The sequence below is a fragment of the Triturus cristatus genome, chromosome 10 (genome assembly GCF_964204655.1).
Source record: "Triturus cristatus chromosome 10, aTriCri1.1, whole genome shotgun sequence".
Taxonomy (NCBI): domain Eukaryota; kingdom Metazoa; phylum Chordata; class Amphibia; order Caudata; family Salamandridae; genus Triturus; species Triturus cristatus.
This window is the reverse complement of record NC_140593.1, coordinates 475,730,678-475,744,438: the sequence shown is the minus strand read 5'-3', so window position 1 is coordinate 475,744,438 and position 13,761 is coordinate 475,730,678.

Here is a 13,761-nt window from a genome sequence, read left to right as displayed (position 1 = left end):
ACTTAGGGGAACACAGAAAAGGAGAACAAGTGTTATTACCAATTGAATTTCAATGCGTTTGTGCCTTTCAAATGTAAGAAAGGAGACATTTTGAGAAATGGCCTCTAATTTTGTACGGGTGAAATCTGACCCTAACTATAATGTCTCTATAACTTTTGGTTTTTTTTCAGTGAATTTCTATGTTTTTTAACTAGTAATCGCATTTGGAGAGTAGATGAGAAAGGGGGCTGGGCCTCCGACCAGCTCTCAGGAATCCCACTGTGTAGGACTTACAGGAGGTACCAGGGCGGCTTCTTGACCTCCAAGGTCCCTCAGGAGTATAGTGCACTTCATGCCCCAGGATGTCGTTGGGGGCGAACTTACCGTCCTGCTAGCTCCAGTAAGTCCCACACAGCAGGATTGCTTAGAGGTTGTCAGAGGCCAAGCCCCCTTTCCCCACCCCTGTGCAAAGCACCTCCTGGTGCACTACTAGTAGAGGGATTAAGTACCCTTGGCTCCAGAGGACCCTTGGGGGCCAACTACCCCTCCTGTTAACTCCAGAAAGTCCCACATGGTGGGTTTGCTGAGAGGTGTTAGGTGGCCAAGCCCCCTTTGTCCACCTCTCTCCAAAACCGCCTCCTGGTGCACTACTGGTTAGGGGAAGTAGTCCACTTTAGTCCTGAGCCCTCAGGAGTAAAGTGGAATTAATTCCCCAACCAGAAGCGCGCCAGGAGGTGCATTTGCAGAGTGATGGAGAAAGGGGACTTGGCCTTAAGGTCGTCTCAGCAATCCCGTTGTCTGGATCTTACTGGCGTTAACAAGAAGACTTGTTGGCCCCCAAAGACCCTCAACATTCAAGGGGATTTAATTCTCCAGCCACCACTGCACCAGGAGCCAGGTTTGCAAAGTGATGGTGAAGGAGGCATGGCCACCTAACATCTCTCAGCAAACCCACTGTGTGGGACTTTCTGGAGTTAACATGAGGGGTAGCTGGCACCCAAGGGCCCTTTTTTTTATATTTTATTAAGGAAGCGGGGGACCCCATCCCCCAAGGCCAGGCCTTTATTTATGTTTTTAAAAAAGGGGAGGGTGCTGAGCGGGCCCCTACTCAGGTCTATTTCGACCCCAGGGACCCCATTCTGCGGGCACAGACCTTCATAATATTTTTTTAAATGAGGAGGGTGGCCTGTGCAGCCCACCTCCCCTGACGATATTACCCTGAGGACCCCATTCTCCGGAGCATGGCCACCTCGTTGGGGACAGCGGGGAGAGGCTGAAGGCCCCCGCGGTCCCCACCGGCTCCTTGCCTCTTGAAGGAGCCGGCATTGCTTTTGAACATAGGAAGCTGCTATCATGCAGCTCCCTCTATCCAAAATAAATTCTGCTCCGCTTTGTGGAAGCAAGAGCATTTTTACTGCTCTTGCTTCCACAATGCGAAGTGATATTTGCTATGGCTTGGAGGGAGTTGTGCTCCCCCACGCCATAGGAAACTGCAATGCCCCGGGGTGGGCACCCGGGTCATTGCTGTTGCTGAACCTGGGGGGTGACAGTCCTCAGGGCCATCTAGGGCTCCTGGAGGGGGGCCGTGCAGCCCCCCTCCTTTGTAAAGTAAGCCCCGGATAAGTGGTGGTCCCAGGTTCAGGGTTTCAGCGATGGACCCCCTTAACTGTTGTATGTGTGCCCTGGGGAGGTGGCGGTCTGTGGGCCTGCTGCATGGGGGAGGTAGGACCCCCACAGGCATTTTTATTTCATATAGATCCAGGGAGGTGGCAGTCCCCGGGTTGTGGGGGCCACATGGCCCCCCAGCATTTCTCTGAATTAGCTGTGGGGAGGTGGTGGTCCCTGGGCCTGCGGTGGGGGGGTGTAGCCCCCATGCATTTTGGTTTCTTCAGCCCCGGGGATATGGCGGTCCCAGGGGCTCCAGGGGGTCCACGCGGGGCCCCATCTTAATTTACTTAATGCCCCCGGGAATTGGCCCAAACGTGGGCCTAATTAAACGGCGTGCAGGGCCCTGCACTTAATTTTTTTTCATTTTTGGTGATAGTCGCGAATCTAACGTGACTCCTGCCAAAATTGTTTTTTTTTTAAATGCTTTTATGGCCTTGGGGTGCACCCCCTAAGAGGCCTAGGGGGTCAGGGTGTTTCAATCCTGCCCCCTTTCTTTTTTTAAAATCTTTTTTCTTTTCACTCTGTTCAACCGAGTCACAAGATGGCTGCCAACACTTCCTGGTTTGACGATATATGGTATACAATGAATGGCAACTCTTGCCACACGATTGCTGAGACCACAATCCCCAGCATTCTTTGCGTTTTAGACGCACGCTTGGCTTACGGGTTGCGTCATCGCGCCTCTGCTTGTTGATTGGTCTAATTGTCCGGTGCGTCATACAGTCAATCCCTATGAGGGGCGGGCTTACTCTGTTCCGGTTACACTCGGTACAACCAGGAAGACGGTCCGGGGTAACGACGGACAGGTTAGCCTGCTCTCCGTTTATTAACATACAACCGAATGGTCTCTTCTCCGAACTTTATCCTAGAGAGTGAACTTTCAGCCATCAGTGGCAGTACTCAGAGGCGTGCTCCGGCACTCGCTTGTTGTCGGCGATCTCATTGACATTTATGCAATGGACATGCTCACTTAAGGTCCTGGTCAATTCGTTTTCCAGTAGAATGTCAGCATGGTTTTGTCCTTCTTGGAGTTAGTTAACATACCTATGTCTGTTTATTGGTTTTATTGGTTTTATAGTCACACAGCCTTTTGCTCAAACAGTTGAACATACCATCCTCTGTTCTTTATGGCATTGGTTAGTTCTTTCTCCCCCTTTTTCTTGTCTTCTAGAGCGTTGCCTCACGCCCTGAGTTGTAACCAGGAGTGTAGGTGCATCCCTGACTTTTTGCGGGTAAGAAGACATTGCAGTTTGCACGCATGACAAATGTTTATGTACGAGACATTTGTATTATGTCAAAAAAACGTAGTAGACATGTTCAGCACATTTCATTCATGTATTATTATTCTGTTTTGCCTTCAGGTGATTAAGTTACATCACTACGGTGCCACATATCCACAGATAAGTAGGTACTTTGGTAGGTTGTATCGTTCTCTTTCATCTCACTCATCACTTATTCACATTTTTGCAGTAGTGTTACCTTATGGTCCTGACGAAAGCCACTGTCATTGGGTAGACACAGGGTGGCTGAAACATGTTGACCCACGAGGGCGCGGCCCTATAACATTTGTGGACGCGTTTCCCTCATAATCTCTGCTGTTTTTAGCTTGATGCCATTGGATACAGAATACAATTATTTTTCCAATGACAATCAATTTTAAATCACTTCTTTATTCCACACACTGCATCTAGATTCACCACACTTATGGCAGTCTTTCTCATTCTGAGATAATTTGTCCTCCAAACTACAGGAATCAAAACATCCCTGAGCTCCTCCTTGTTACAGTAATCGAAGGAGTTGTAGCTCTATAACTACACCAGGTGTAGTTATGGGAGGTCCCAGATGATGAAGCATGCCACCTCGGTGGGTGATGGGACTTGGCCCTCTTTATGAGGACTTTTTTCATGTCTGAACGTGCTGTCATGTCGCTTCTTTTCTTTTGAGAGATCGATTCAGACCCGCAGACTCTACTTGTTGTGTTAACTCTCATTGATCGCCAGCTGCTGAAGATAGATTTACTCCAACTAAGAAAATTCTCATGGTGGTACACACTGCTGTTTTGCAGCAGAGACCCTCTTGTGCAGGGTCAAAAGATTATAGTAGCTTCTCTGGTATCTATGCCAGAGGAAACTACTAACAATGTGGCTTAATGGCCAGAGCGGCCAGATTTAAATCTAGGGAATCAGGTTTGAGTCTGGTGGGAGGCTCAACATCCTATGATTCTGGGCAAATCAATTAATGTGTCTGTGCCTAAAGAAAATGAATTTGTTTGTCTGTAATGCAACTGGTGCTCATGTAAAGTGCTCTGATACCTTCGGGTCAGGTTTACGCTATATAAAACTGCAACAACATAAAAAGTAAGTATATATAATGTTCTTGCCCTACATCTTTATTGGGTGTAATGGTCCGCAATGACCCAGAGTCTCTGTGCTTGCAGTTACTTGGATAGGTGTTTGAAAGTTTTCCAAAGTGCCAGGCATGAATGGTGGTGTGGCCCTGTAGCCTTTGATCTCCAAACAATCGTCATGACTTTCTGAAAGGGGTTTAGGACAACCCTATTAACTGGCCGATCCCAAGATGGTAGATTAACAGCAGAGCATCATTGGCCTACTTCATTTTAGGAACTTGTTAATTTATTGCAGGCGATTGAACGTAGATTGCAGGAGAGAAGAAAAGGAAGAAGAGAGTATAGAGGAAGTTATTTTAATTCCTCTCTTGTAATAATTAGCAGCAGGATGCGGTGAGGCATGAAAAAATGATTCGCAAGGTTGTTTGATATAGAACGTTCCATATTTGTTTATAATCTGCCTTGGGTGGTTTGCCTCTTATACTACCATATTGTGTCTTTAATCTCTTTTGATTACTCATGAAGGAAGCAAAAGTACCTTCATGCCTTGTCATAGAGCAGATTGATCAACAGAATCATTCAGGAACTTGCGTTCTGTTGTAATACAAACAAGGTCCATGTGTAGTCATAGAGTAAGTTATAGAATACGATTTATTAAGCTTAGTTACAGGATGTTCAGATTGTAAATAGTAGATAGGAAGTTTAGCCCCACCAGGAGCAGCCTCCTTGCTGCTCAGCCCACACACTCCAACTGACACTCTCTCAACCATACCAGGCACTCCAGCATTCCATCACCTCACCAAGCACTCCAGCATTCCACTACATCACATCCATACTGGTTGAGCAGCAGGGAACATGGAACTAAGGAAAAGGATGCATAATAACAATTCAAGTCACAACACATCTCCTTCCCTTATGGAAAGCAATTAATAATATCAAACAATATACAATTGAAATACACATCATCTTATGTCTTAAGCACAAGGGAATAAGGTACTCGTCCTATGACATTAGATATATTACAATTACTTTAATGTAGTAGAATGAAGAACTAGAAGAATAAAGAGGCAGTCCTACAAGATTACAATTACATCAATGTAGCACTATGCAGAACTAGGAGAATAAAGAAACAGTCCTACGACATTACATTACAAATGCACCAACGTAGCACTATGTGTTGAAACACCCTCACTCACACCCTTTTGCACACAACAGAGGGTACCTCGTACACACCACCCAGGGCACATGACCATTCAACTCAGTACTAGGTGCACAACCCTACAACGCAGTGCTAGGGCACAAGACCCTACAACAAAGCACTCGGGTACACAACCCTACAAAACAGAACTAAGGTACATGACCCTTCAACACAGCACTAGGGTACACAACCCTACAATGCAGCAGTAGGTTACATGACCCTACAGAACAGCACTAGGGTACATGACCCTTCAACACAGCACTAGGGTACACAACCCTACAATGTGGCTCTAGGGGGCACGACCCTTCAACACAGCACTAGGATAAACAAACCTACAACACAGCACTAGGGTACACGGCCCTACAACATGGTACTAGGGTACACGACCCTTCAACACAGCACTAGGGTGCAAAACCCAACAAAACACAGCACTAGGGTACACGACCCTACAACACAGCACCAGGGCACAAAATCCTACAACACGACACTAGGGTACATGACCATACAACACAGCACCAGGGTGCGTGACCCTACAACACAGCAAAAATTCAGCTTAATCAATGCCACACACCCTACAAACTTTGTCAAAATTATAAAAACCAATCCATACAACTGGGCCACAACAGCTATGGTGCATAACACGCATCACACCCCTGCCACTAAGAGTAATGCCTCACACCCAAAAATCTTGGAGAAAAAAAACAACATGGCGTTCTACAGCATGTCATTACGTAATAAGTTCATCTTGACTTTAAAACAAAACAACACTAGAGCACAAAATATGTCTTGAGCAAATAGGACAATATTCAACAATGATATTTTAGGTCACCGGTGAGCTATCTCTCACCCAAACTTTGTACCAAATTGAACATGCTTGAAGACTTCAAACCATAAAGGCCTCCTGATTCAACACGCAGCAGTATGACGTAGCAAGTCCTCTGTATGCCTGCATGTCAGACGTGTGTGTAGAATGGTTCAAATTAGATTTTCTATCAGTAACCAAAACAAGTAGTGAACCGCAGAAGGTAGTGAGCCTCAGTCTGACCATTGGACTCGCAGCAAGCTTCTACCACAAGCTATGGTGACTTCCAGTGCAGTAAGCGGCGTAAACAAATCCTGAAGAAATATCGGGAAGTGACTTGGAAATGTGAGCGCAAGCAACATTGCGCTCATGGCAGGTTTACACACAACAGAGCGCAATGTACTAAAATGGGCGCCAGTGCGCCATGTCACGTAATTTTCATTAGGCGTGGGAGGTAGTTACAATATCCTGTAAATTCTAAGGGGCAGATTTACAATCCCCTTGCGCCACTTTTGCGTCAATTTTCCCATGTTAAAAATGACGCAAAAGTGGAGCAAGGGGCTTGTAAATCTGCCCCTAAGACATCATCCTCCACGCCTCAGCCTTCATCCACGAGCACCCTCACCGTCACCCCTCAGGTGAGCAGATTATTATCCGACAGGCTTGCGCTTCCAACCTCACGCTGCCTTCAGACATTCAAGACCATTGAAATACCCTCAGCAAATTACTCACCGAAGAGCTCCATAAAAGTAAGAAAACAATGTTAAAAAGCACTCAAGGCACAAGTAGCTCCATGAATTGATTCCAACAGCAACACATTGCCACATGAACACCCAATGCTTAACAGTCCTTCGTTACGGACTGCAGATGTAAACAAGTCAAATGTCCCAGTCGTCCATCGCTCAGAAGTATGTCCATGTATGATGGGCAGCCCACTGCTTCTGCTGCACACTGCGCTGGCTGGTAAACGTGACAAACAGGCAAAATTATGTTGAAATAAGTTCCCCAAATGATGATGTAAAGAAGGTAAAACCCCCAGATTGTAGGCTGTCCAGATGGTAAGGGACACTGGTGGGGCTACCAGGGTGCTCCTTTTCTTTCTAGCTTTAGGTTTCTTCAGTTTCTTCAGCAGGTTGAGTTACTCTCCATCTTCCACAGCATGTAGGTTTTTTCACCTAACTAAGGCGAAGAATGCATAACAACAATTCAGGTCACAACACATTCCATACTGTCAATCAGTATTTGTCTTGTGAGGTTAGAAGATGTGTCATAGGCTTTCCTTTTTCAGAAATTGATACTCTGAGACAGTGGGTATCATACTTTTCAAGAAGAACCTGACATTTTCAAACTTGCATTTTCAAAGCAATTGCCCTGTTTTGCAGATGATGACTGATGTCTGTGATTGCTTTGTTCAGAAAACCATTCTCTAGTGAATCAAAGGTTCATGTGAACTGAGAGCGCTAATTAAACTTCCAACTATACTATGTCCATTTTGCCATCATACCAAACAAAGTGATCAAGAGGTGAAAGGAGCTATAATTAATAGTGGCAGTGTTGACCTACAGTTGTGTGAAATGAAGAAAAAGTGCATGATGATTTCCTTCAGGAAATGCTTTCAATTGCCCTTTTAGTTAAGGTACTAGCATCTGTTGTGAGAAAAAAATTCATAGGATCTACTAGGAAGTGGCAAGGATCTCAGACAGTTCAAAAATTAAACAATTAATTTAGTTTTAAAACTAGGGTGTTGCACAGTCTGCAAAATTACAAAATATTTTCGGAACATTAAACAAATGTATTCATAATTACTTGAATGCAAATTTACTATTCAGCTTTATATGTCAGTGTGAATTGTGTCATTGAGGACCACATGAAAATACTGTGAAAAGACACAATTACCACGAACAACATCGTCATGGCGTAATGGTGTTGTTTTTGACATTTTGTGTAGTAGCGTGATGCAAAATTCCCAATATTACATGGTTTATGCCAGAGTAATTTATATTTTGCCCATGGCTATTTAAAACACACTGGGTTTTATCTGCCTCAGAGGGCGAATCGTGTAATAGTGAGTGCAGCGTTGGTCACGAATCCTGTCTTGTTGCAGGGATTCTGCTTATGCACAGAACTTTGCGCAGGAAACCAGGACCTCAGAGAATTGTGGTGTACCAGAAACTCCCCTCAGAACCAAGAACCCCTATCCGACTAGCTTAGTGTCCCATTCGTTATCCGAGATTTAGCTCGGCGGTCCCAATGTATAGACAACCCAGAATAAGTGACTTAGATACTCTCAGGAGTGGTGGGAATCCGAAATACCCGTTGGTAGCTATATATCAGTCCACAACAGAATAACAAAGACACGGTACAGTTTGAAGAGTTTATTTTATAAACCTCGCGTCCTAAGACGCAGTACTTTGGCTAACACAAGCAGACAAATGGTTAAGATCAGAACCATCAGCATTGTTACAATACCATAGAAAATGAAAGGAGCAATCATAATAATAATGACAGTGGAAAGCGACCACCCTCCTTTCTCTAGCAACTAATAAGTTATTATTAGACTAATAGAAGGTCTCTTAGGCTTGCATGGGGGACCCCATACCTTATAGATCAGCTTAGTGGAATCACATCACAGGATCAGCAAGGCTCTCTCCTGCAACAGCTCTTCGTTTCGAATGTAACAGAAAACATGCTGCTCTGAAATATTAAAGGACTCGTCTTTCAGGTATTGGCAGCTGTATGTATGTTATGGCTAAGAAGTGGTATGATCAACCTGAACACAACAACCTGCACCGTCTAGTGACCCAGACTCGTTCTGTACACGGTGTACAGACCAAGGTCACTGCTCACTGTTAAGGATGTTAAACAACAGACGGTTCTCATGCGAAGCAAAGTCGAGTCAGCAGTTCTCGAATGAATAACATGTAACAACAGTGTTGCGTGCAAAAGTAGCAGAAGCGGCAAGCTGGCTTTCTAACAGCCGACGAGGTTATGCTAACTTAGCATTGTACATAGGGAGTGGTTAACCCATACTACAGTCTAAAGAGAAGGAGCATGAGCAAGTGTTGTACAAGTTCACACTAGTGTACTTTAGGGACATAAACAGTGACAATGTAATCACCCAGAACACTTTTCATGAAGTGTAAGCACCCTTCCTTGTTCCTTCTGACTAACAAAAGGATGGTTAAACTATTTGGGATACTAAAGATACTTTGTTTATTGACCATTCAGGCGCATGGCCCTAAAGCAGCAGTTGTCCGTGGAGGGAGTTCCGTGGGGTGGAAAGACGGGGTGGGGGAGGGGCACGGTGGGGGGTACTGAACACCGGAATATGGATAATTGGAGGTAAGTAAACAATTAAATAAATAAAATTAATTTCGTAGCGCGCGATGCTCCGCATTTTAGAATGCAGGGTACGGTACGAAATTTGTTTTATTTATTTAATTGTTTACTTACCTCCAATTATCCATGTTCGGTGTTTAGTACCCCCCACCCTGCCCCTCCCCCGCCCCGCCTTTCCGCCCCACGGAACTCCCTCCACGGACCGCTACTGCCCTAAAGTAGTCTCTCTCAGGGAGGTAGGGTAATCATAGTGGGCTGAGTGCTAGAGCCTTGTGTAGTAGTGGCAAAAATACAGAGTTTTGTAATGAGATAAATAGAATTCGTCACCCTTGCCTCGTGTTAGATCATAACTTGCAAGGAATGGACCTTCTGTGTGGTCTATATCTTTGAAGACTCACTAATGCTTTGAAGTGGTCCTAGACACAAGGCATTGCACACAATATAATTATAAACCTGAATAAATTGATTTGAAAAAATCAGAAATAATAAATAACTAAAAACATGAAAATGACAATCATTTTATCTTAAAACTATTACAAATGAAACACAAGAAACTGAAAAACCAACTAAGAGGTTCAAAGCATGTTTGTTCATTGTTATCTCCAGAGGTGACTCCTCCGTTAAGGTGGAGGAGTGTACGCCTCAATAAAAAAAATGCCCAGGGATAGGAAAATAAAATGGTAATAAATTTAAAAAAAAATTCAAAACCCCGCCCTGAGCCAAGTATCAGGACGGGGGTAGGGAGGCGCAGGGCTATCTGCAGCTTGCCAGTCAGGCAGCAGCAGAAAGCCGTGATAGGCAGTGCACTTTGGTTTAAAGTGCACATGTCTTTTTGGCCAGCTGTCTTGCAACGGCCAGCCAGACATGCGCTGTTTAAACCACTCTAACTCAGCTGTCTTAGACAGCTGGGTTAGGGACAGCATAGGGCCCCAGTGCCCTCAGGGGCGGCGAGGGAGGCTCCTTCATCCAATCCTGGTGCTGCTCTCATGAAGCATGAGAGCAGTGCCCGGATTGGTTACTACAGTTTCCTGGAGCCTGCCTGCCTGCCTGGAGAAGACCCAAGCGAGGAGGAGGACGTCGCTCATAGAAGATAAGCGGGATTATTTTTTCTTCATTTATTTTTTTACTTTTATTTTTAACCCCCTGCCTCACCAACCCCCTTACATGCTTGCCGCCATTGTCTATAACAGTGCTAGTTTACCACTTTAGACAGTAGTAAATGGTTACTTGTCACAGGAACTTAAAAGGCTTGTGAGATGTTGGCTGGGAATGTAGCAGCCTTTGTTGACAAATTTCAGGATTACATTGATTTTTATAGATTTTGCACAAGAAAACAAATCACTCGTCTACAACCGATTGCCGTCGAGGAACAACAAGGGACGGAGAAAGGTATGAGGGAAAGAGGAGATGGAAGTGTCAGGGGATAGGAGGGGGATGGGAGAGACCCAGAAGCAAGAAACAATGAGGTACAGATGTACAGATAGTTGAGCAGCTATATTTCAACATACCTTCAGCACTGTAGGGGTTAAGGCAGTGCAAAGTCATCTCCAGTAGGTCAAAGTATTTGCAAGTATATTGGGCAAGAAGTTCCCAGAAGGTGTGAGATAGAAATATCAGGCATGTCCCCTGTGTCTTTTTCAAAGGTAGGGATTGTATGTTCTACGATAGAGGTCAGCTTTTACATACTGAGTAGGTCCCAGAGCTTGTGCAGCCAATATGTGTTTGTGGGAACCATATCAGTGCCCCAATTAGATAACAGGACTTGTTTAGGGATATAAAGTGCTAAGGTAATTGCCCTCCCTCTCCTCGACGTCAGTGAATACATTAATGTGTTAGGTAGACCCAAATGAATGTAGCTTGGGAATCGGGGCAAGGTGGTGGCAAACATCTGAATGATGTCCTTGAGCACCTCTGTCCAATAGCGGTGTAGTTTACAACAGTGCCACAGTAAATGTGTAATGGTTCCGGATGCCCCGCAATGGTGCCAACAGCAGCCATTGTAACCCCTCCTCCACTGGGCCACCCATTCAGGTGGTAAAATACCAATAGTGAGTGAGTTTGAGAAGGGTTTCCCTACCAGACATGCTGCAAGCGGATGTGCGGGTCTGCTGCAGAATGTCCAGCCATTCCTTATCCGAGAATGGTGGTCTGCACTCAATCTCCCAGCGTACCAGCGCAGGGGAGGACAAGGAGCCTAGAGGTCCATGTAGAAAGGCATAGATATCTGAGAGGAGATGCTTTTTGTCCTGCCGGGAAAAGAGCCAGCACTCAAAGGCGGTAAGTGGTCTACTCGCATGGGGGCACACCTGCGGGAGCGTCACCCAATGACAGACTGCAACGTAATGCCAGTATTCAGTGGCAGGCCCTCCACAGCTGTGAAAAATCCAGGAGGCCATGAACATCAAACAAATCACCCATCCTCTTACAATTAGCTTCCTGCCATCAGAGGAAGGATTAGCCATGCCGCGCCGGAGGAAGGTCTGCATTGCCCATAATGGGAGTCAGGCGGAGGGATGAGTGGAATGTTGAGCAGATATTCATACTCTGTCCCACACACTAAGTGTCACTCGGACCACACAAAAAATATATACCCCGGGGGTCGATACTTGCATGGAAACCACGGGAATTTTCACCGCCTGGTCCAAGAAGCACTAGTGCTTCTCGGTAAGCGGACATTGCCATTCCACCAGGAAGGGTAATTTCGCCACCTGGTAATGTCTCGTCAGGTGCGTGATGCCCAGTCCCCCCTTGACACAAGCAGATATGAACGCTTCTTATTCACATGTGTGCGCTTACCACCCCCAGACAAAGGTCTCCAGGAGTCGCTGTAGCAGCTGCAGACATTGCAGCGGGGGCAAGAGTTGCAGCGTTTGCATGAGATACAAAATCTTGAGGAGCAGGGAAATCTTCACCGCAGTGATCCAGCCCATCCATGAGATTTGTTGATAAATTTAAACAATACACATTAATGCATGCAAAGCAACATTATAACACAATTAAAACATAACAGGGAAAAATTAAAGAAAGCAGTCTAAACGAACACAACAAACACAGCAAAATCACATTGCAATAATGAAGCACATAAACACAGTATTATAAAAAAACAACATGATACGTCGCCAGCACAACCAATTGGCACATAACATATCTTCATGAACACACTTTTTGTTATCTGGCCGTGTGGGTGTTATATCTCTTGTGTGCCACAAATTGTCATCTTTAAAGACAAAATATTAAAGCAGAAACTTGGAATGAGATATTGATTTGTCTGAGAATTGATGAGATAGTGTTTAAATGTAGTCAGGGTTTTAAATGATGCGGTACATTAATTGAAATTATAAATACATGAAAATATAAACAACTCCTGTATGTGTACTCTATTTTAGTATTTTATATGTATCTTGAATTAGAAGGCTGAATGCGGAGTGGTTTGTTAATATCACCAGAATTGGAAGATGGCAAGACAGGAATGTATTTTTATATATTACATATTTATTTCGCTGCAATGTCCACGAACACACATTTTTTTCTAAAACAGGGAACATTATATTAAAGATAGTGTGTAATGCTGGACAACACTGTTTGGCCATCTACAGTTAAACGAACAGAAAAGCAATTATATAGGTCAAAACACAGGGTTTCAGATAAAATAGAACAAAACACAATTTTTCAAGCAAAGCAATATTATAACACAATTAAAACAGAACAGGACAAAACAGTCTGAAAGAACACAAAAAACACAACATAGCAACATCACATTGCAATAATTTAGCACATAAACACAGTTCTACATAAAAAAGATACATCTCCAGCACGACCAAATGGCACATAAACTAGCTTGACAAACAATATTTTCTGACTTGACCCAGGGTAATATACCTCTAGTGTGCCACATATTGTAATCTTTAAAGAAAAAATATCAAAGCAGAAGCTGGGAATGAGCTATCAATTTGTCTGAGAATTGATAAGATGGTGTTTAAATGTAGTCAGGCTTTTAAATGATGTGGTACATTAATTGAAATTATAATTACATGAAAATATAAATGACTGCTGCATTTGAACTCTATTTCAGTATTCTACATGTATATTAACTATATTACCATCATGAATCAGAAGGCTGAATGCTGAGGGGTTTTAAAATATCCCTAGACCTTCAAGATAGCAAGACAGGAATGTATTTTCTATATATTACATGTTTATTTTGGAGCAATGCTCATGAAAACAGTGCTTTTCTCTAAAACAGTGAACTTTTATCGAAAATAATGTGTAATACTTGACAACACTGCTTGACTGTCTGCGGTAAAACAAAAAGAAAAGTAATTATGTAGTTAAGAACACCGGGTTTCAGATAAAACAGGTGTTGCTTTCTTAAAAACACATTCTGGCAATAGAAATCAGAGATTGTTTGAGCTACTTTTTAGCAAGAGA